The following is a 24,557-nucleotide window of genomic DNA, read 5'->3' as shown; positions in this document are numbered from 1 at the left end:
ATGATTGAACTGGGAAAACACCTGGGACGGGCCTCCCTCACCCAGTGCAGAGCGTGTTCTTGGCAGCTCGCAGAGCAGTCTGGAGCAAGGAGCGCATAGCAATTTCAGCAGCCTCTTTCCTCTGCGTTTCCAACCTATTGTTCATTGCTGGAGACTGATAACAAAAAGCTAAAGGAATTTTCATTTTGAAAAGAAGAAGCGATAAGCGTGTGGGCAGGGCAGAGACGTGGCCGAGGCTCAGGTGTTCTGTGGTTCTTCAGAGGAGCAGCTCCACATTTGCCCCGGGCAGGTAGGGGCACCTCCTCCTGGAATCCGCAGCTCCTTCCTTGGTTCTCACAGCCCTGCCTCTCCTTGTAGGACAGCTCGCGTACTGGGGACACGTTCCTTGTAGAGAGGGCTTTAGAAATGGCCGCGGTTCTATGAGAGCCAGGCAAGGGCTTAGGTGAGACAAGGAGAAAGGCTGCTGGTTCCTGTCTGTTCTTTCCATTCCTTCCGTTCCTTCCGTGCCTTCCAGCAGGCGGTACAGCAGGCCGACAGGCCGTGGACAGGCTGGGGCCTGCGAGGTTATCCACAGGCTGCGGATAACCTCAATTAACAGGTCCATGCAGTGTCGCACGATTTAAATGAGCTCCTTTTCAGTGCCTCTTTGTTCAGATTGCTTCTGCCCCTTTGCAAGAAGGGCACACATTGGAATTGTTTTCTAGGGATTGATAACCTAAAAATAAAAGGCCACAGTGAGAGGCAACAAGCATTCATTTGATATTAAAAAAAAAAAAAGAATAGCTACTTGGGAAGCACTGATTGGTGTTCCGATTGGGAGACAAAAAAGAAAAGAAAAGAAAAAAAAAAGGTATTTATGACAAAGGGGAGGGGAACAACTCCATCAACAGAAGGAAGGCATTTCTGTTGGCACAGAATAGCTAACATAGTGATGCTAATTCCAAACAATGTTTTTAATTTTTAGTCTGGTAGTCATCAGTCTGGTAGTCATAATATCTGCTTTCTTATCATTCCAGAAACAGTTCTTTGGGACACAATGATACTTTAGGGTCAGTCCACAGGTTATTTAGACCCAACTAAACATTTCAAAGGTTTGAGCAGTAAGACATGCAAGGTGGTTCCTCTGGGATTTTAGCTCCGGCTCCATTTTAATGTGGCTCCATTTATGTTATTATTATTATTTAAAAATATTTTTATTGATTTCAGAGAGGAAGGGAGAGGGAGAGAGAGATGGAAACATCAGTGATGAGAGAGAATCATTGATTGACTGCCTCCTGCATGCTTCCTACTGGGCATCAAGCCCACAACCTGGGCATGTGCGCTTGACCAAAATCGAAACCGGGACCCTTCAGTCCACAGGCTGATGCTCTATCCACTGAGCCAAACCGACTAGGGCATGTTACTATTATTGTTACTATTATTTTTAACCCTCACCCGAGGATATTTTTCCACTGATTTTTAGAAACAGTGGAAGAGCGTGGGAAAGACAGAGAAATATTGATATGAGAGAAACACATTGATTGGTTGCCTCCTGCTTGCGCCCCAACTAGGGCGTGGGCCAGGGAGGAGTCTGCAGCCTAGGTACGTGCCCTTGACTGAATTGAACCCGGTACCCTTCAGTCCGCAGGTCAACACTCTATCCACTGAGCCACGCCTGCTAGGGCATGTTACTATTATTTTTTAACAAGACAGTGATGGTCTCAGGAGCATAAGCGTCCCACACGTCTCTCTAATCTAGGAAGGAAGGCAGCTACTCACCTACTTCTCAGTTCCCATTCCCCCTCTTTTCTTTCAGGCAGGTTGGAAAAGGAGAGCCCGGAAAACGAGAGGTTCTAATGTTGCATCGAGGTTGTGGGGAAGTGTCTGTAATCAGAAATCTGGGGTGTAATTATATGATAGCCAGAAGAAACAGGCAGGTGAATGAGCCTCCAGAGCCCGATTGCTAATGAATTCTCTCTGTTCCTTATGGAAAAGAGCCCCATTTGTAAAATTAAAAGTCAGTGCCTTTTTGATGAGAAGATTTGCACACTGCCGTCCTTTTCTCCTGTGTTGTGCATGTGGAAGGGAGAGCGGGAAGCCGGCCCTGTAGACAAGGGCTCTGGAACGGAGCAGGCAGCCTGCTTTCCCCTCGTTTCAGGGATGTGTGAGCCGTTTTCCCAGAGAACTTGATCGGTGGTACATGCCTGGCTATGCTGGGGAACAGGGCCTTCTGCACACAACGCCGACATGCCAGTCGATTCAGAGGAGAGAACCATTGAGACCAGCCTTTTGGCATTGCGCAGCCACAGTGAGTGGTTGGCTGAGTTTTTCACTTCTTATCCTGCTGTCAGGGGGCCACGCTGAGTGTGTGGGTATGTGTTCCAGCTGACGAAGTGCAGGGGCAGCGGGCACCAAGCAGCGCAGATATTGCAATGATCTGGTGGTAGAGTTTCTAGTGGAAACACTTAAAATTCGAGGAGACCAAGAAACATCTACTTCATAGACCTGCAGGGTTACCTGAAATCCGACCTTTGTATTTTTGGGGGGGTCACAATGCCACCGATTAGCAGCCGCCTGAGCCGACTGGAAGCAAGGCCCGGGGACAGCTGTTTGCCGCCGCCATCCATGCAGGCTGGAGAGAGCCATGTTTAAGGTTTCCGGAAATTTGTGAGCTGGATGTTAAACGCAGCCTTCATTACTAATGATTTGATTATATAAACTTATAATTCCATAAATTATACTAGAAACAAAGGCAGTAAGTATGCAGAACTTATCATTTCCTAATTATTTTACAATTATGGATACCTGCAGGCTAGTTACACCTATGGTATCTGTGGGGGGGATGCTATATCCTGGTGACTGTGCGTCTCTTCCTGACTCCCTGGTCAGTGACGTCATGTCGGTCACTTGAAAGGAGGCACAGTGACAGTATCCACACCACCGCAATGGAAATCCTGCAGGCCAGGGCTGTTTTCTTTGAGAGAGCGCACTGGTGAGCATTTACCAGCACACCACTGTGTGTGTGTGTGTTGTGAATGTGTGAGTGTGTGTGTGTGTGTGTGCACACAAGTGTTGTGTGGTGGCATAAGGATTTGTATGCTGGAAAAGCAAAGATGCTCATTTTCAAGTTGGGGGAGTGTCTTAGTCAGCTGGGACTGCTACAGCAAGAACACCACAGACAGAGTGGCTTAAACAACAAGCTTTCCTTCAGCTCTGGAGGCTGGGAAGTCTGAGGTCACGGTGCCTGTGTGGTCTGGTTCTGGTGAGGACTGTCTTCCTAGTTTTCTCACATGGCATGTGGTTGGGGGGTGGGATGGAAGGAAGCTCTTGTGTCTCTTATAAGGACACTGGTCCCATTATGTGGGCTCTATCACCATGGCCCAACCACCCCCTGAAGACCCCATCTCCAAATAGCGCCACACTGGGGAATTAGGGTTCAACCTATGAACCCTGGGAGGACACAAACATTCAGTCCATAGCAGGGGGCCGGCGGGGTGGGGTGGGCTCCTGGGGACCCGGGGCTTCCTGGGAGGAGAGGGAATGCTGCCCAAGGACAGGAGGCTTCCAAGAGAGGTGGGAGGATCCAGGGTCAAGTCCCTGCACTTTGTGGTTCTGTCTGGGGCAGCCTGAGGTAAGAGGGGCCTCCCAGCGCCCCTCTCTTCTGCTTTCTTTCTCCCCTTGCCCTTCCCACATCAGCATTGGCCAGTGGTCCATACCAATACCTAGCCTCACCTGTTATGAGGGGAAACTTCTGACAAACCACGGATTCTGTGGCTCGGTTATGTTATTAACTGAATGAATAATGTTGGAGCCCTGACCCCCCACGTTTTAGTGTTTGGCAGTGAAGTCTTTGGGAAGTAATTAGGTTTAAATGAGGTCATGATGGTGGGGCCCTATGATGGGATTAGTGCCCTTCCAAGAAGAGGAAGAGACTCGAGAGCTCTCTCCTCGAGCATGCATGGAGGATAGACCATGTGAACTCACACGGGGAAGCCAACTCTCACCAGACACTGAATCTGCCAGCACTTGATCTTGGACTTGTAAACTCCAGAACTGTGAGTAAAGAATATTGTGTAAGCCCCCTGGTCTGTGGTATTTTGTTGCAGCAACCTGAACTAAGACAGATTATGAGTATCATTTAGTACAGACAGGTTGGGGGTGATTTCAAGGTCTTTCTCTACACACAATGAAAGAAGCAGGTGAGGATTCCAGGGTGCGCTGTATGTCCACTCAGCTTTCAGGAAGGTGATGGAAAAGATACCGAGCTGGGAACCAGGAGGCCTGGCCTCAGAGTCAGGCACCGCACTGGAGCCGTGGATTATTGAACAGGAGACAAATAGCCTGTGTTCGCTCAATAGAAAACGGCATGTTCATCATGATGCGAGGACCAAAAAGGAAGGCTGTTTGAAAATTGTGAAACAACCCTGGCCAGGTGGCTCTGTTGTTTGGAGTGTTGTCCCACATACAATTAAACAGGTGGCAGGTTCGATTCCCGGTCAGGGCACATACCCAGGTTGTGGGTTTGATTCCTGGTTTGGGTGCGTGTGGAAGGCAACTGATCCATGTTTATTTCTCACATTGATGTTTAACTCTCTCTAAAAATCAATTTAAAAAAGAAAGGAAGTTGTAAAACATTGCACAATGTAAGGTGTTAGTAGTCCAGGGGGCATCTTTTTTTTTAAAAATATTTTTATTGATTTTAGAGAGGAAGGGAGAGGGAGAGAGAGATAAAAACATCCATGATGAGAGAGAATCATTAATTGGCTGCCTCCTGCATGCCCCCACTGGGGATGGAGCCTACAACCTGGGCATGTGCTCTTGACCGGTATTGAACCTGGCACCCTTCAATCCGAAGGTCAACATGCTATCCACTGAGCCAAACTTGCTAGGGCCAGGGGGCATCTTTTAATTCACAAGCCCAGTGATAAAGGTATTTTTCTAAATTTTTGGAACTCCATGTACTCCTTTCTCCTTATAGCCTTCCTTCTCCCTCCCTAGTATTTGTGACTCTGTTATTTCCTTTATTTTGGTCTTTCTTCTCTTTATCCTCTCTCTCTATTTTTCTCTCTTTAGCCCTTCCCCCCCCTCCCTTTATTCTCTAAATTCTATTATAAAATTAGAATATTTTGAGTTCATTCTTTTGTTTAAAAATATCAAAAATCACCTTTTGTTATTTGCTCACTAAAAATGTCCCCCCCACCCCCCGCAATAGGAGCATTTTACGACTGGGGGACCCTTGTCATATTCCTGACTCAGTGGCTCTGATGCACCTCGCCCTGAGAGTATGTTGCAGAAATTGCTAGGGGAGCTCCTCTTGCAAAAGCGGTGCCGTGGAGGCTTGGGATCCCGGCTGCCCTGGAGGGAGGGCGGGCAATTAACCTTGGCAGTGGAGCAGAACCCACTTGAATTTGTACTTGTAAATCCGCACCTCTCCTTAAGCAAATGCGATGGGAAGAATCCAGATTTTCATCAAAAATAAATTAAAATTGGAGCCCTCACATTATGAAAGACTTTGCGGGGAGATTTGTTTCATGAGCAACTCTTGTCAGTGTAGTTAAGCCGTGTTTTGATTCGCATAAATTCATTACCGACAGGGCTTTGGCTAGCAGCACGCCGACGGAAGGCGGGAGCACACCTGGGATGAGCTGCAGAGGCAGCTCACGTTTTCAGTAAGTTTATTAGCCAGAATTACTCCCATTTCTCATGGCACTTTATTGCTTTTTAAGTTTCCTTCTTTGAAGGGGGAAGTCGAGCGCAGGAGAGCTGGTTGTGCTACTTCTCCCCACTGGGGTGCAAACACACCCGGTTTATTTGGACTCCTGGCGCTATCCTGTCTTCCGTTTTCACTCTAGGCAGGGATTTTGGTTTGTGTGATGTGTGGTGTGAGAAATCGGGTCACCAGTGAAATGCTTCATGTAACAGACAGATGACCTGCCGTCCGAACAGCACACAAAGGCACCCCCCTGAAGGCACCCCCCTGACGAGAGTGACGGGCAGAGCTGACAGGGAAGGCGTTCCGGGACTTGTCCAGGTGTCTTGGACCCAGAATGTCCGGCCAGGATGGGTCTCAGGACTGCAGGAGCCCTGCTCTGCGGCACATTCGCACTAACCGCCTAAGGGCACTGCAACGGTGGTGGGCGGCACCGCCGTCTTTGGGGCAGTTTGCTAGAGGTTGAACGGGGAACTGGGACCAGCGAAGCTGTTTCCCCGACTCTGTGTCCACGAGGCTTCCCCGTAGTGTCAGTTTACCCAAGGCCGCCTGATGTTCTGGAATGTTGGGCTCCAGGTGGAAGTGAGAGCCATGGAGCCACGGGAGTCCTTCCTATAGAGACCGTGCTTCCCCTGGAAGAGGGTCTTTCTTCCTTCCAGTGACCTTCCTGTCACTGTCTGTACCAGATCACCACACACTCGAAACGCGAGCCCTGGCTGGTGTGGCTCAGTTGGCCGAGTGTTGTCCCCTGGCACCCAAAGGTCGCCCGGTGGGACACATGCATGGGTTGCGGGCTCCATCCCCAGTAGGAGGCGTGCAGGAGGCAGCCGATGGATGTTTCTCTCTAACCCTCTTCCTTCCTTTCTCTCAAAAATCAATAAAAACATAAAAATAAAAGAGAGAGAAAAAAGAGAGAAAAGGAGAAATGTATCCCTCTGTTCTAGAGGCCAGAAGTCTGAAATCAGGTTCGGGCTAGAACACGGTGTCGGTGGGGCCGGCTCCCCCGGGAGGCTTAGGGGCGTGCGTTACCGGCCTCTCCGAGCTCCCCACGGTGCTCAGGGCAGGCACCCTGCCTCCTCCGCTCCCTGTGTCAGGTCTCCCTCTGCCCCTCGCAGGAGGACACCTGTGATGGCAGCAGGGCCCACAGAGCTAATCCTGGATAATCTCCCACGGCAAGATCCTTCATTTCATCACGCCTGCCAAGTCTTTGCCAAGTCAGGTGACGTTGACAGGTCCCAGGAATTAGGACCTGGTGTCTTTGGGGCTATTCTTCGGGCTACGACCCCGCTCTTAACTCTTCAGCAGTGCGGTGTCTCAGCGTCAGCACAGCCGTTATTGAGTGCGTGGCGAAGGTCCGCCATGGGCTTCCTGCCAGTGGAGGGCTCTCTGGCCTCACAGCATATGGGGTGTGTGTGTGTCACAAAATACCCGGCGGAGTGAGCACTGTGGCCCCTACATTGCTTCCAACCCCCTTTGCAGGATGATAATAAAAAGCAGAATGATCAGGTCAGTTTTTTTTTTTTTTAAATTCTCTAACGAAAATGTGCCCTTCATTTTCTGTACCCGGGCTGACCCCTCCCACACCCATCGCCTTGGTTTACTACTGCTCTGGCCAATTTCTTAGAGGAGGAGCCAGCTCCTACTTTACCGATTATGATGGGCCCGAAGAGGCAAGAAGACCGCCCACAGAGCTGGGTGCGGAGCCCACACCTGCGCTCAGGGCTCCTCCCTCACAGCTCAGGGCTGAGCTCTTCTCTGCGGTTCTTCTTCATGACCCGTCACTGGCTTCCCACTCACTGAGCCAGGAAGGCTCAGAGGTTCAGCCTGACCCGAACGATCCTCTTCTGAGCTGTCACCTGCTTCTTCTTGGGGGGCTTTCCCCTTCCCAGTCAGCCTGGTTGTAGAGTACAAGGTTCTCTTGTTTCCCTGCTTCCTCCAGCAGGCAGGGCACCTGGTCCAAGGGCTCCAGGGATGCTCACCCTGGGGAAACAGGACAAGAGAAAGGAAACAGCCCCAGGGAGGTAGCACACCCCAGGCATCTTGTATCGTCCTTACGGCAGCGAGTCATGACTACTGTTCTGTGTTCTCTCTCTTCAGTTGGGTGGGGCATCTCTCTGAGAGGATCTTGGACCTATTTCTTACTTTACCTGGCCCGGGTTAGCTCCCCAGGTCTGATGGAGCTGGGTGTCGCCTCCACCGTGTGGACTGAGGGGCGGTGGGTCCTTCTAGCCCCGAGCCCTACTCTTGCCGGGTGCGGAACTTCTCAGTCGGTCCTCAGGTCCCCAATTCCGCTAGGGAACTGCTGTGCACCGTGCTTTGCACAGGTTGTGTGTTTCTCTCTTGTAACTCACCCCCCCCCCCCCCCGCCCCCGCCATGAGCTCCCTGAGAGCAGACGCAGAGTGCAGAGCCAAGCTGAGGCCACTCTTCCTTGTGACTTGGATGATACCCCAAACCCGTGTAGTCACCCACAAGCTTGGATGAAATACTGACTTGTATTTCCTGGGCCAGAGCTTTTCTTTTTTTATCCTTACCGGAGGATATTTTTATTGCTTTTATATATAGAGAGAGAATCATCGATGTGAGAGAGAAATGGTGATCGGTTGCCTTCCTATGTGCACTGAGCAGAGATTGAACCCCGTAACCTTTCGGTGTATGGGGACGATGCTCCAACCAATGAGACACCCGGCCAGGGCCTCTGTGGCTTTCCACACTACGGAGAGGCCAGGTGGCCTTCATGACCTGTTGCCCTTCCTTCTGTGTCCTCTCCTCCCCCTTCCAGACCATTCTCAGGGGAGGAGCAGCTCTAGCAGGGCACACTTCAACCTGTCTTTCCTCTAAGACTTAGGTGAACCCCCAACAAACCAACCATCGTTACAGCCCAGCTGAAAGCTCCCCGCGGTAGCCCCCAGGGTCCAATTCCTGGTTTAACCTCCCACTCTGCCCGCGGCCACTCCTGTGCGGGAGGGTGGAGGGGAGCCCTCGCTCGCAGGCTGTCTTTCTGTGGGTTTCCAGGTCCTCCTTCCTGCAGGGCCCTCACAGGCGCTAGTTCGGATAATGATTGTTTTCCATTCTCTCTGGAGGAGTTTGACATTCCTAAATTGGCACCTGAAGCTCCTTTACGGTTTCTTCTCTTAGCCTCACCCCTGGGAGTCCTGCTGCTTCTGTGACCTGCTCCCTCGGCTGTTCCGTGGGCGGGGGCTCCGCACAGGCCAGCCCTTAGGCCCATTCTGCGCTGGGCGAACGCCAGGGTCTTTTCTTACCGCGTTAAGTCGCTGGGCCTTTCGTCCCACACAGCCTGGCCCCACCTGGAGACACTGGCTCTGTCCTTCGCATTCTCCCTCCTCGCAGCCCCAGGAGTTCGTCCCCACCCCAAGACCCCGTGGTCTCCAGATGGTCCTCTGGGTCAGGGCTCCCTCTGGAGCAGCAGCGGGATGGGGAGCATCTGCAGCCCAGGTTACTCCCAGGGTGGGGTGGGGGGGAGGGGAGGGGCTTCTGTGTTATCCTTCCTCCCTCATCTTCTCTCCCTGCTCCCCTTCCCCACGCCCTCCACAGAGCAGTCTTTTAAAACCGCATCTTTCGAAAAGGAAAGATTTCAATATACGAGACAATAAAAGACAATACCCACCCAGGGACCAGGAGATAATTTCCTCACATGCATTTTCTGACAGTTTTGGCAAAGCTGCCTCCCAGACATCTGCATTGAATATTCCCCACCACAGGTGTGTGCTCACTGCGGCCGTGGAGTAAATAACAGTCAGAATTGTAATCACGTAGGCGCCCGGGACCGCCGGGCCATCTATCTGGATTTGCTTCGTGGGGACCGAAGGAGGCCTGGGACGGCGCCCGCGCTGCACAGGGCAGACTCTTTCTGCTCTGCAGCTGGAGAAGGCGGCCGGGCTCAGGCCTGCGGAACAGACATCACCGGCTCTTTCACTGCCCGAGTGTCAGCCTGTTAATGTCGTCACTGTGCTGTTGTGTTTCTGCTTCACAGACCAGAAAGCGAGGCGCTGGGTAGCCCAGATTAGATCCTAACTACCTCAGTCCCCTCATCTTCGGGAAGGAAGAGGACAGACCACTGTGTGGCCTCCTCCTAGAATGGTCCGAGGCTGTGAAATCACTCCTTCCGAATTTATACACTGTAGCTGCTGAGCGTGGCTGCCCCTCTCATTCCCAGGGATTGAAAGGTTTCCAGCCATCTGCAGGCTGAGCTCAATGCCTCTTTGTGCTTTCCATCACCGTCGAAAAGAAAATCTTCAGAATCGTAGCAGAGAGAATAGAAACCTTAAAAAAGTCTCAGAAAAAGAAAAGTGCCTTTGCTGTAGCCTGTGTTCCACAAAAGGTAAAATATCTTGACATTTTCCCAGGACTGAGCGAGCAGGCGCAGCGACTACAGGAGTTAATGCAGGCTTTCCCCGGAGCTTTGGGATAAGGACAGGACCATGACCGAACTTCTCAATGAGCTTTTTCGGGCCTGATGTACAGGCCGAGATCTCGGGTGCCTTTATGCTTCTCGAGTGACGAACAAAAGGTTGTTTTAGCGTGCCTCTCATTCTACCCTTCTCAGCAGCCTATAGACCTCTTCCGCACGTATGTGTGTATGCATGCTTCTATGTGTGTGTGTGTGTGTGTGTGTGCATCTGTCAGCCTGTCTGTTGGTCCATCCCTCCATCCACCTGCCTTTCTGTCTCTTTATCTCACTGGCTTGCTCTGTCTGCCCCTTCCCGTTTTTGGCTCATCACTCTCTGAAGTTACTTGTCTTCCCAGTTAGAATGAATAATGAAGCATCCCCCCCCCCCGACCCCCCCCCCCACACCTGTGGTATGCCAATCTTTCTCCTGAGTGGACGGTTCGGACAGGTTCATTGAATTAAAATTCCAAGTGTGCCCCGCAGGTTGAAGCATACATCTCTAAAGCGTCCTCAGGGTTTTCAGAGATTCCAAGCAGGTGATCGCAGCTGCTGACAGCGGGCCCTCTTCTCTGAAGGGTCCTGGAGACCGTTCAGTGTGGTCTTCGAGGAGGCGTCCCCAGGCGCCGCTGGCAGGCAGAGTCCACCTCTTCCTGTTGCAATTCTCTGTCTCCCGAGTGTGGGCGCAATCGGAGGCTGCGAACCCTAGGGACGACCTCTTCGTGCCCCCCCCCCCCCTAAGGAGCTTGTTCCATTTTGGGGCACCTCAGTTGAAACGGAGCTTGAGGTCTAGGGCAGAGACATGCTTTTTCTGAAAACAAACTTAGTCATGCAACCTACAGACCGAAGTTTAAGGAGCAAAGCTCTGTTTTAGCACCCCGACCTTGCCCATGGTGACTTGCTGGAATTTATTAATGGTACCTTGAAAGCACAGTTACCGTCACAGTGTTTTACATGTAGTAACACACTTAATTCTCACAATGACCCAATGGGGTAGATACTATTAATAGCCCTACTTTACAGGAAAGGGGTTAATGAGGTAACTGATACCTTTTGGATGGTAAGGCGCACATTCTGCTTGGGGATTAAGCAGACAAGGGAATCCAAAAAGTGAATTTCTGTCCTCTCCATATTTTACTTTTAAATTCCCTACTGACAGGCAAAAATAATTTTTAAAATAGGGCAATAGAATAAATAGGGCAGGGAAATGGAGCAACGATGACTGGATTCATGATCTGCCAGGGCTGGCGTAAGTGAGGGGCTCAGCATTATTCCCAGGTGACGCTTGGCCCCTGGGCCCCAGGGCTGCTCGTGAGAACATCTGTAAGGCAGACGGGTCACTTACGCCTCCTATCACAGCCCTTCTGAGCCCCACAGTGCTGACGATGGCTTCTCTTTGTCGCTAGCCATCCTCGGCCCTGCAGGCCTACAGACTTGCTGGATGAAATGGGTTTTCATCTACGCCCAACTTCTGTTGGCCTGTACTCTTCAAATAGATTGGCCAGCAGTGGCCCCGGAGGGGTGGCGTGGGCAGAAGGGAGAGGAGCTCTCGGGACCAGTGCCCCACACCTCTGGCCGGGCTGCGTCCGCATCTGTTGGCAGGTGCAGGGCTGAAGGGAGGGAGGGGACTGCACTCTAGTCGCTGCTTCTGTGAGGCTGGCCGGCTCTTTGTCAATAGTGTCAGCTGCTGTTTGACACCCTTCTGGCCAGCACATTAGCCGCCTGTGCTTTCAGATGGGCTCCGCTTGGCTTCTGTTCTTAAGCCTCTGAAGCCGAACATGGAGAAAGCAAGCGCCTCTAGGGGAGGATATTGACAGCTTATCTAAATGTAGAGGCCATGTGGGGTGCGATTTTGCATATGTCCCTTCACGATGCCAGTTGGCACCGCACAGCTCAGCACAAGCCCTGAGCATTTTCATGCTGCTCCCCCTACACACACATACACACACACACACACACACACACACACGTGCGAGCATGCACATGCACACGCACATGCATGCACACATGTACCCCCCCCCCCCCCCCAAGTGCATCCCAGACCGCATGCTTCAAGCAGGTGACTAAGCAGAGGCAGCAAAAGCACACATTACAGATTGGTCTGAAAATGGCTCCTTTAAAAATGCCAGGGGATCTGGTTGCAGCTCTGTCTCTGGGAGTCTATGAGGCAATGTCACGTCCCAGTACAGTGTTGGGAGGCACCGAGCTCCTAGGCTGGCCAAGTCTGCCCTCTGCCAGGCCTCTCTGGAGCTTGAGTTCTGTCTGGAGCTTTTCTGCCAGAGCCTCCCGTTCTCTTCAAACTCCGAGAGGAAAACATTCGCCAGACCTGGCAGGACACAGCCACTAGATGGAGCCAAAGGTCTGCGAAACATCTTTTGGGGCCGCCCACATCGGTAATTCCGCCCTGGGCTGAAGAATCCTTGTATAAGAGAGAGACCGCGATCATAAATCCCACCAGCAACAGCAGGTTCATAATGCATCCGAGTGACTACATGTATTTTTTTTTCTCTCTCTGAGAAATAAAATTTCTCTTTCAGTGGAGAAGGATGTTCCTTAACGTCTAACATGCGCTAATGTTAAATCTCTTTCCTAAGTGGCTGGCCAACTAAGCCTTTAATGTGCACTGACCCAGACATCCGGGCCAAGTCTGCGGCGAAATGCGGATTGATAGCTGGAGGGACTGAGAACACATAAGCCCCAGTCTTGGCAGCCTGGGTTCAGAAGGTTATTTTCCCCCTAAAAAATGAACATTTGACTTGTCAAAACCGTCCTCGCATGGATCCACTGAGACCGAATCTGCAGGTTGGAGAGACCGTTTACAGAAAATCTTTTTCACTTTGGAAGGGAACTTCAGGGAAAAGCAGAGATGAATTTCTTCCATTTAAAACGTATTTACCTATTTGAGATTGAGTGTGAGAATAAAATATTGGTGGGACAGAAATACAGTCCTTTGTTGCTCTGGCTGTTGCCTTTCCACAGCCTTCCATGTTACCTGGGCAGGAGGAATCACAGACATTAAAAAAAAAAAAAAAAGAATCAATAGCAGAATCTATAAAAACACAACACAATACATTCACCTACATCACAATTATTATTCTTAATACCAGTCCCTTTCTCAGCAGTGCCATGCGACCATGGGCTGGAATGTCCTAATTCTGATGCATTTTTGGGTACCTTACTGGTGATCACCTTACATGTTGATTGTTTATCATGTGCAAACATGAGATTAGGTAAAAGCAAAAACCAAAACGAAACCCCCACACACCTAAAATTTAATTTGATGTTGAGTTACAAGTCCTTCGAAAGTTCTCCCAGCCATAGACTCCCAGCTCATTCCCCCACTGACATCTTGGAACTGCACCAGGAGGGCCGGTGACTTGCGTGCCTTCTTCACTCTGGTCTGCCCAGCACCTGGCATCGAGAAGGACACAGAGTGGGGTCTCAGTATATACTTGCTCAATGGAGGACTGGCACGAAGGTCTGGCAGTGGGCCTGGCATGGAGAGAACATGTTAATTTCTACGTTTTTGTAGGTGTCACATACCAGGCATTTCAGATGGACCTTCTACAGGTAGGTATTTGTTTACCTGGAGACTTGCAATCCAATGAATGGAAAAGGCAGATAAAAGTAGTCCCCAATTTCTATAATGGGGACTATCCCTGCTGCCTTCCAAAAATCACACCAGGAGTCTCAAAGTTGAAAGCTGCACAGTTGTTTTTAACAGGTGTGTTGTTTTTGGTATCACAGGTAAGAGGCATTTATTCTGTCAACATTTTTCTTTTCCGGAGTTTGACGGTGTTTTCCTGGTTTCCAAAAGGCTGAGTCGTCCTCCCACATTTAGTTCAGGCCCATTGGCCGTTGGTGAAGGGCTGCCAGTGCACAGGGAGGCCGCATCCCATTTTCACCGTTAGACCCTGAGAAAACGAAGCGGAAGCTCCTCCCAGGGAGGTGAGGCAAGCGTTTCTTCTCCCATTGACACCCGTTTGCATGCTTTTGTGTCAAACTTTATTTCCAGAAATAGAATCATATAGGAAGCAGGTGGATGTCTTTCAGGCTTTGAGTTTCTCTTTGATACTTCAAAAGACTTCTTACTTGCAGCTGCTCCCCTCCCCTGCCTTCCCTTCTCCTCCCCTTCCTACCCCTGCCCTCCCCTCCCTACTCCTGCCCTCCATTTCCCTTTCCTCCCCTCTCCTCCAAGCAAGGAGATAGGTCTGTTCCTTTCCTTTCAAGATGAGGTAAATCATAGTCTCCAGTTTTTATTGTTATTATTATTTTTAATTTTCTTTATTGATTAAAGTATTACATATGTGTCCTTATCCCCCTATTACCTTCCCCCCCCACCCCCCCGCTCATGCCCTCAGCCCCCTGTTGTCTGTGTTCGTTGGTTAGGCTTATATGCATGCATACAAGTCCTTTGGTTGTTCTCTCCCCCTTACTCCCGCCCTCCCCTATCTTCCCTCTGAGATTTGAGCACCTGATTGATGCTTCTCTGTTTCTAGATCTGTTTTTGTTCATCAGTTTATGTTGTTCATTATAATCCACAAATGAGTGAGATCATGTGGTATTTATCTTTCTCTGACTGACTTATTTCACTTAGCATAATGGTCTCCAGGTCCATCCATGCTGTTGCAAATGGTAGGAGTTCCTTCCTTTTTACAGCAGCATAGTATTCCATTGTGTAGATGTAGCACAGTTTTTTAATCCACTCATCTGCTGATGGGCACTTAGGCTGTTTCCAGATCTTAGCTATGGTGAATTGTGCTGCTATGAACATAGGGGTGCATATATCCTTTCTGATTGGTGTTTCTAGTTTCTCGGGATATATTCCTAGAAGTGGGATCACAGGGTCAAATGGGAGTTCTATTTTAGTTTTCTGAGGAAACTCCATACTGTTTTCCACAGTGGCTGCACCAGTCTTCATTCCCACCAGCAGTGCACGAGGGTTCCTTTTCCTCGCCAGCACTTGTTGTTTGTTGATTTGTTGATGATAGCCATTCTGACAGGTGTGAGGTGGTACCTCATTGTCGTTTTGATTTGCATCTTTCGGATGATTAGTGACTTTGAGCATGTTTTCATATGTCTTTTGGCTTTCCTTATGTTCTCTTTCAAAAAGTATCTATTTAGGTCCGTTGCCCATTTTTGGTTGGATTGTTTATCTTCCTTTTGTTAAGTTGTATGAGTTCCCTATAAATGTTGGAGATTAAACCCTTATCGGAGATAACATTGGCAAATATGTTCTCCCATGCAGTGGGCTTTCTTATTGTTTTGTTGATGGTTTCTTTTGCTGCGCAGAAGCTTTTTATTTTGATGTAGTCCCATTTGTTTGTTTTCTAAAGAGAACAAGTTTCCATTGCCCTAGGAGCTGTATCGGTGAAGATATTGCTTCGGCATATGTCTGAGATTTTGCTGCCTGTGGATTCCTCTAGTATTTTTATGGTTTCCTGTCTTACGTTTAAGACCTTTATCCATTTTGAGTTTATTTTTGTGTATGGCGTAAGTTGGTGGTCTAGTTTCATTTTTTCGCATGTATCTGTCCAATTTTCTCAATACCACTTATTGAAGAGACTGTCTTGCACAGTCTCCAGTTTTAGTGGTTCTGTCTCCTTGGGCTGCATCCCCACTTGGTGATGTGGAACCACAAGCCAAGGCTGGGGGATGTATCAGCAATCCAACACCTGGGCCACAGAAACTGGAATACACCACAGCAGGGCAGAAACTCCTACCTCCTCCCCAGCTGCTGAGGCCGCTGACCCAGTTGGGAGAAGGCCAGAACAGGCCTCCAGCTCTGTCTCCAGCCAAGTTTCTTCCCATGCACGTGTGGCCCTTCTGTTGGCTGTCAGACTCAAGAGGCAAACTGAATGCCGTGCAGATCCGGGCTTTCTCATTTGGCCACTCTTTCTTCTGAGACTTATTCTCCTCAGAATCTAAGGATACAGCTGCAGGAAATGCTTCTCCTTGTGGTCCCCAGATGTCCCCACAATACTCTGGGGCAGCACCCCATCTCCGCATTCCAGAAAAGCTCATAGCAGAAAAGCTCTCTCTTAAGATAGCTCTTTGTAGATATTCTCATCAAAACACCTCCCAACAGTTGGTTGGAGCGTTGTTCCATATACCAAAGGTTGCAGGCTCGATCCCCAGTCAGGCACTTCTGGGAGGCAACTGATTTATGTTTTTTCCTCTCTCTCCCTTCTTCTCTTTCTAATTCTGATAATCGGTTCCTTGAGGACTGAATGAGATGTTGTAAGTAAAAACCAAATATAAAGAGATTTCTCTAAACAACAAAATTCTGTGCAAATGTCACTTATTAGCATCACCGTTCTCTGCTAATCTGATAACAGAGTCGTATGACAACCACTACCAGGAAATATTGAAAGAACCTTTCCAGATTAAAAAGATACTGTTGGGAAACAATGTTTAGATTCTAGGATTACTGGTGAATGATGATCTTTGATAGGGGAGCAGTTAACTCCAATCCTGTATCAGAGGCGGTGGACAAGTCGTGGGTAAACTGTGTGCTACAGTTGTGTAGTGAAAACCATCATTACTGAGGATACATCCCCAATTCAGGTTGTGCAGCACAAACAAAGGCAGGCCAAGGAAACAAGGCCCTTTCCAAACCTAAAGAGAAATTCCGTCAGCACTTAATAAAAAAGGAATGAGAGGGATGGAGGGAAGGGGGCATTCCAGCAGAGAGCCTGGTGAGCAAAAGGAAAGGAGAAGGGACTCCACGAGGTGTGTGTGTGTGTGTGTGTGTGTGTGTGTGTGTGTGCGCGCGCGCGCACGCACAGACATGTGGCTTTGCATGTGCATGGTGGAGCACATGTGTGCCTGTGTACCTCTAGATGGGGGAAAGGTGTCTTCAGAGCATTCATTGGACCCTGAGCTGGCTTGACAAAAGGTTGATGGAGGGAAGGTCTTAAGAGCCAATGTTGAGTTTAGATTTGATAAATAGTGAATGTTGAGTCATATTGGGTTCTTCTAAAACATGTGTTTTCATCACAAAAGTAGTACATGCGTGTAGCAAAACCCAAAAACATTATAAAACATGCATAAAACCATGGTGCTGTGTTTCCATTGCTGTCCGGTGTGGTGAGTTCACACTGTTCTATCTTGGTCCAGAGCAAGGCTTTCTCTCCACCTGTAACCACTCTCCAGCGCTCACATCTCACCTGATTTAGGTCAAGACTGCAGCTCATGAACATCTAGTGTTGTTGGTCTAGAATAGATACTGGGGTTTTTCCACTGGCGGTGGTACCAAGGCAGGCGTGGGCTGTGCTGAGCGGACATCCGGGTGACACACCACCCTGGGCCCTGGCTGGTCCTCACTGTGGAGCAAAGAGAAGAGAACTCAGCTGCTCGTAGCTTCTTGCAGCTCCCTGGAGTTGGCCGGACTTTCTCCTGTGGGGCTTACGGCGTCTCCTGTCCCCTCTCCTGTTCCTGGCAGTGTCCCCTCCATGTCTCCTCTCATCTCCATGAGGTCTTTTCGCCCAGCCTTGCTCAGTCTTAGACCCTCACTTTCTTTGTTTGTTGCAGAATCTTCCTGCCCTAGATTTGGGGTGGAAAACAGAAACATTTTATTTTATTTTTTTCTTAAAAGTCAAGTATTGACTTGTTCCTTTTCCTTGTTCTGTTGTGTTAGACTCATGTCAGGGTACCCGTAAAGGGTTTTGGTGAGTCCAGTTAGGGGGAGAGTCATACTGATTAATATTCCCATAGGTACAGTGTAAGAATGAAAGCTTTCCACGGCACCATCCCATAGGGAAAATCATTGCTTACGCCTGCTGCATGTCTTTCCATATTATTCTAGGCATTTAATGACGTGGAAATATGACATATCATTATGGCTGTGTCACTCACAGAAATGGGATCTTACTCTTCTGCACCTTGCCTTTCCCATTTAACACATTTAGGACATCCTTCCGAATTGTTAGTGTAGATCAACCTCAGAGTCTCTAGTGGGAGGAGGAAAATGGTGTTTTGGGAAAGCTGCTCAGGCAGTTCTGAGAGCTAACCCTCCTCCACCTCCGAGTGCTGCCCAGTGACCCCTCCACAATTAATTCCCTCCCCCTCCGTGCAGTGCTCACGGGCGGGCGCTGTGCTCGATGCCATGTCAGCGTGCTCCTTGCCACTTTGTTTTATTTTAAAAGTGCCCTCTAACACTTCTCCCTCCCTCCCTCCTTTCTCTTTACCTTTTTAAAAGCAAAAAACCAAAAAAAACCCCCACTACTGAATGTAAAGAATACCATTAATGAGGAAGAGAACCACAGAAAGGTTTTTCTGTACTTTCCCCTTCCTGTAGTTAGAACCATAACTGAACTTTGGTCACCCTGGTAGGGGGTTGGGGGGTGGGGAGAGCCGTTAAAAATGTCCATGAGTCCACAAGCGAGGCCCTGCCCCTGTGCTGGGGTGGAGCAGGGACCCTCAGGACTGAGCTGAGGCTACTCTGATTCCTTGGAAGAGCGTATCCCTCTTCTGCCTCTGTGCTAAGTTCCTCATGAGATGTGGTTGTGCTTCTGCCTGAGAGCGCAGGGGAGAATGCGGCTGAGCCATAGCTTGGCTCTCTGGGACTTCACTAATCAGTAGGTAGGGAGAGGCACCGAGCCCTCACCCAGCTTTCCCGTCATCGCCCAACCGGGTTCTTGATCCCTGGTGCTCTTGCCTTTAATAGTCAGGCATAGATTCCCAGGTTGGAGGGAGCTGGTGCCTCAGCACAGCCTCCATCCTCACACAACCTCGGTTATAATCTTCATGGTCAGGGGCGCCATTAGAAGTTCAGCTCTTCCCCAAAACTAGGGAGATCGTTCAGTAAACATCTCTCCAACTTCAGTGTTCTGTCTCTGTCAATAAGGAAACATTTGGCAAGTTTGATATCCAGTTCTTAGGAGCCAAGTAACCTTTTTGAGCCGGGAGAGGAAGGACCTATGCGCCAGGACAGGAAGACCTTGCTCTTCACCCCAAGTTTTGCAAGGAGATTTCAGGGTAACGGATGCTGGACTTCCTTCGCCTCTGTGATGGCTTCTTTCTACAAGGGCCTTTTTCTTGAGCTCACATACCAAGGCCGGTAGCAAACACTATAAACCATGACACCAGCAACCACGATGAAGAAAAAAGAAGATTCCTGAAGAATAGACACCATCCTTTGATTTTCTTGGGGAGAAGGGGCACCTATATTACAGTGCGTCAGAGGTTCTTCTGACCCGGGGTGGGGTTTTCCCTCAGGAGAAGGTGAACTCCCCTGCTCTACCTTCCCCTGGTAGTGTCTTATTTATGACTCATTGTTTCCCTCTTCCATCTTACAGACGAGGAACTTAAGGTGCCAGGAGGCTTGGTAAGTCCCAAGGAAAAAGTGGAATTTGAAACCTCTGTTCAACTGCTTATTAAGATAGCGTCTCTGTTAATCTCCATTTTTATATTCCGCCTGGATTTGAGATCAGAAGATACTGCAGATGCCCTGGAGACTTTCAGCACAGAGGCAGGAAGCCCACTGAGATTTCTGAGTGCCAGCTCACGGGCGCAGTCTGGCTTGGCCCTCCCCTCACCTGGTGGTCCCTGGTACAAAGAATTTAGATGTGATGGCCTAGGTCCGTGGTCGGCAAACTGCGGCTCGCGAGCCACATGTGGCTCTTTGGCCCCTTGAGTGTGGCTCTTCCTAAGCCTTAGGAGTACCCTAATTAAGTTAATAACAATGTACCTACCTATATCGTTTAAGTTTAAAAAATTTGGCTCGCAAAAGAAATTTCAATCGTTGTACTGTTGGTATTTGGCTCTGTTGACTAGTGAGTTTGTCGACCACTGGCCTAGGTGGACCTGCTTCCTGCTCTCAAGGAGCTCGGGATGCAGGACAATGAACATCACCAGGTAGGCTCTTAGCGGTGGGCTCCCAATTAGTGGGATGTATACAAAGCATCTTTTTTTATCCCTGGAAGAAACAGAAGGGAGGTTAGAGGAGTCAGTGAGCTTCTCATAAGTCCATCCACCCAAGATGTTTGGAGGAAGAGCCATCTCTCTGGGGACAGACCTACACCAGCTCTGGCACAGGTACTGTTCACAGTCTGAGAAAGAAAAGCCAGGACTTAACAGCTAAGAAACGTAACTGAATCTTGTTAGAAATCAACACAGTGAGCGGAATTGAGCTGGTAGATGAAGCCCCAGCCAACTGGGCCTGGGATGTGGGAATTTTTGTCCATCGGCTCCCAGTCTAGTTTTGTTCAGTGATAATGCAACAACAGTTCTGCATGCTGATTGGCTCGGGGAGGTTCTCTTCTCCGACAATGAGGAGATAATCAATCATGTTACTGGCTTTTGTCTTGGCGAAGGTATTTAGGTTTCAGCCAGCTGGTTAGCTGCCTCAAGGCCACCTGCTTGACTGAAAAATAAAGAATCAGTTTCTTTCGCTTTGCAAGAAGGGGGAAGTATTGACTTGTGTGATAATTTTAGGTGGATGATTAAATCTGGCCTCTGAGGCTCCAGCTGAAAATTCAATTCAGATGACTGGTTTTTCTTTTCATACACCGTTGAGCAATCCCATGTGCTGCCATGGCTAATGTCCCTGATGCTGATTGTCCCTTCACTTTAACAAAGCACAGAATCCCCAGCCCACTCTCTATTTCCTGTGCCTCCCAGCTATAGGGACATAATGAGGAAACACACTCTTTCTGCTTACGTTAAGAATACTACTCTATGCAGCTATGCTCAGAGGCTCTCCCAAGTAACCGAATTGCTCTGTAGGATGATTCCTCTGACGGTAGTTGATGAAATATGCCAGTTTCCCCTGGTGCATTTTGCATGTACAGTGCAGTCAGTCATGCTTCTGCTGCCACTTGGCTGATACATCACAATCTTAGATGCCAAAGTAGTGAACAGGTTCAATGTGTATGATCTAGCCCAAAGTAGGAGAGTCATTTTTGACTGCCTCACTCTCCACATCCAACCCATCAGCAAATTCTGCCATTCTGTCTCCAAAACATTTCTCCAAACTTCCCACTTCTCTCCATGTTTACTAATCACCCCCCACTCAGGAAAAACATCCATCCTCTCCCACCTGGGCCACTGCAGTCACCTCCCAAGTGGCCTCTCTGCTTCCATTTTTGCCCCCAGAAAAGAATTCCCTGCACACCAGTAAGAGTACTCGTTTAAAAAAACAATGAGGTCACAAAGCTCCTTTTATTAGAAACCTCTAATACTTTTATTAGAAACCTCTAATAGCTGCCCATGATCATCAGGTCCAAATGAAGCTCTCCGACCGCGTCTTCAGTACCTGGTGAGGTCTGGCCTCTGCCTGCCTTTCTCTTCCTCTCCCTCACCCTGTTCTTGCCATGGCTTGACAGCTTCCAGTTCCCTTCCATCTTAGGGCCTTTGAAGTAAGTATTACCTGAAACGGGAATGTTCTTCTCCCAGCCAAGCAAGGTCTTCACAAGGTGTCATCATTTTTATTCTGTTTTCAACTTCAATGTCAACTTCTCAGAGAATCTTTCTTGACTATTCAAATTCAAGTAGTCTAGACCTTCTGGATTATGTTATCCTGTTTTGTTTTTGAAATAGCACTAACCACTACCATGCATTTTCTCTAATTTGTTTATTGTCTGTCTCCTTTATTAGAAGGTAAGATTGATTGCAAGATGGACTGTTGTCTGTTGTGTTCAGAGTATGCCCAGTGCCTAGAATAGGGTCTTGTAAGTAGCAGATGCCGAGTAAATGGTTATCTAGTAAATAAATAAGCAAAGCCTGGCAAGGACATCTTCCTAAGTGATACAGGAGCAGGATGCTTTAGGTGTGGCCCTATCAAAAGTTAGGTGGTGAGAGCCTGGCTGGGTAGCGTGGTTGGTTAGAGCATCATCCAGATACACCAAGGTTTCAGCTTTGACCCCCGGCCAGGGCACATATAAAAATCAACCAATGAATGCAAAAAGAAATGGAACAACAAATTGATGTTCCTCTCTTTTCCTTTCTCTCTAAAAATCAATTTTTTAAAGGAGGATGAGGCTGAATGACTTATCACAGGTTTATTTTTGATTCAGATTCTGAGCTTCTGCTGGTAAGTTATCAGATATTTTCTGGGGCCTAATGTGTGTGGTGCTGTTAGGTGGACTCAGACAATGACAACCTCTCATCTTGAGGAGGCAGGAGACTGACCTCATTCTTAGCTGATCTGATCAACTGAAAAGCAAAATGTGCCATTAATTTTAGGATCCATTATATGTGACATTTTGTCTTGTTAAAGGTTAGGGTCCAATAGGAGAACTGGAGAGCTCACTAAGCATTGTATCTTTATTCACATTTGGAATTAGTTGGTCCTGGGGACAGTCCGGGCACTCACTCTGATTTGGGGTCTAGGTCTTATTTTCCCAGGAAGGGCTGGCGCCTGTGCCATGTCTCCGTGTCTGAAACCTCTTATTCATGCATGCGCAAAGGGCAGGCATGACTCACACAGGATGAAACCCTGAGCCTCACAGACAGGAGAAGAGTGTAGAGTCGTGATACTGAAACCATTTCTCAGCCTTAGTTGTCAGTGCTGGGACCTACTTCAGCACATTTCTGAAATGAACTCTGCTAAGGCGAGGTCGGTGACACCATAAAAAAGAATTTTGTAATTAAAAAGGCTTAAAGGGATCACTGGCAAGATGGCCTTTTTTTTTCTTTTTCCCCAAGTCACTTAAAGAAGTAAACTTGATAGAAGTACTTCCTTATATCAGTTTTGCCCATCAGTCAAAGTGACGGGAGCCAGACTGAGCAGAGACGCCCCTTAAGGAGCTCTAAGGGGTGGGTTTAGAGCTTGCCTTCGCCTGGGAAGCCATTTATCACCTGATGAAGACATCTATTTGGTGACTTCAGTGGTCCTTAAAGTTTAGTCAGTAGGATTAGAAATAAGATACAGATAAGACAGCTCATTGGGAAAGTCCTACCTTTTATGAACAGCGACGAGCCTCACTATTTTAATTTACCAGATGGATACTAGCGATTTAAAATATTATGATAAAAGGGACATATATAATACTTTCAACAACAAAAATGAAAATAAATATTATGATAAAATAAAACAATCACCTCCACCAGATCACATAACATTTAATGTACATTTTACTGCAGTTGACCCATCTGGGCCTCAGAAGTTACATCTGACTGGCTGATTAATAAATTAGCCCAAATACCCCAAATCAGCCCTGGCCAGTGTTTCTCAGTGGTTAGAGCATTGGCCCTTGCACTGAAGGGTGGCAGTCTTGATTCCCGGTCAAGGGCATGTACTTGGGTTGCAGGTTCGATCCCCAGCCCCAGTCAGAGCACAGCAGAGGCAACCAATCGATGTGTCTCTATCACATCACACATTGATATTTCTTTCTCATGCTCCCTCTCTTTCTCCCTTCCACTCTCTCTAAAAAACAATCAATGGAAAAAGTATCCTTGGGTGAGGATTAACAACTACAACAGAAATACCCCAAATCAGAGACAACAAAATGAATGAAGAAGGAGTAAGAGTCAGAGCATCTTCCCTCTGGGTGTTCTGAGGGGAAGCACTGATATTCATGGGCCATCTGTAACGTTAAGTGGCTGGAGGAGTTGGCTTGAATTCAGCCTCTCTCTGGAGTGGAAGGCAGTTAGGGTCCCTAATGAGAAGTATCCCATGGGAGGAGTTTTAAATCAGAAACTTGGCTGTTTTTTTTCTGATAGTTGTTTGGAATGACCAGGACCACACATATACTCACAGAGCAAAAATGGCCACATAACTCAGGGGCAGAGGAGAAGGTTTAGAGAGCATATGAGCTAGCGGATCTCAGAGGGCTTCCCACCTGAACTCCTCCCTCCTTCTGCCAACAAAGAAAATGAAATCTGAAGGGATTCAATGACATACTAAGTGACACAGAAAGTTCAGGACTAAGTGAGGGCTAGGACCCCAGTGTGGTGACTCATAGTCTTTCTAGACAGAATGGAAAATTAGAAAACAATATTTTAAATTATTTTTTCCAGTTTCATTGAGAAATAATTGGCATATATGACTGTGTAAGTTTAAGGCATATAAGTATGATGGTTTAATTTACATATGTTGTGAAATAATTATCGCAGTAGGTTCAGCTAACGTTCATCTCGTCTAGATACAATATAAAGAAAAGAAAACAAGAAAAATAATTTTCTCCTGGTGATGAGAACTCTTAGGATTTACAAATGATGGTTCGATACCTTGAAGTAGCTGGCACTGCCTTAATTGTCTAAATGTTGTTGGGCCCAAGAGCCTCTTCCATCCTTGTCTAGGGGTGTGCTAACCGTCTCTCCTTTCGTACAACACAAAATTATTATTTCTGATGCTTATTATATTGTCTCTTAAGTGTTGTCTTTCTAAAGTGAGGTGACATATAATGAAAGAGCTGCAGTGTCTGAGTTTGAACACAAGATACCAGCCTGAGGATATTCCGCAGAAGAGGCACATGAACATATTTGATGATAGAGAAAATGAATTCAGAGAGAGGCTG

The 24,557-nt window shown here is 48.2% G+C and overlaps 1 long non-coding RNA gene and 1 other non-coding gene across 2 annotated transcripts in view; one reads left to right on the top strand and one right to left on the bottom strand.

The window, feature by feature from the left end:
- Window positions 1–24,557, top strand: part of LOC118658858 — a 229,271-nt gene that overhangs the window by 73,551 nt on the left and 131,163 nt on the right. The window lies entirely within an intron of this gene.
- Window positions 24,249–24,373, bottom strand: LOC118659518. The gene has a single exon (XR_004968619.1). It is a non-coding gene; the product is annotated as a U6atac minor spliceosomal RNA (small nuclear RNA).

Source organism: Myotis myotis, unplaced genomic scaffold (genome assembly GCF_014108235.1).
Source record: "Myotis myotis isolate mMyoMyo1 unplaced genomic scaffold, mMyoMyo1.p scaffold_m19_p_6, whole genome shotgun sequence".
NCBI classification, from domain to species: domain Eukaryota; kingdom Metazoa; phylum Chordata; class Mammalia; order Chiroptera; family Vespertilionidae; genus Myotis; species Myotis myotis.
Note: the sequence above shows the minus strand (reverse complement) of the source record. Positions and strands in the feature narration are given on the sequence as shown.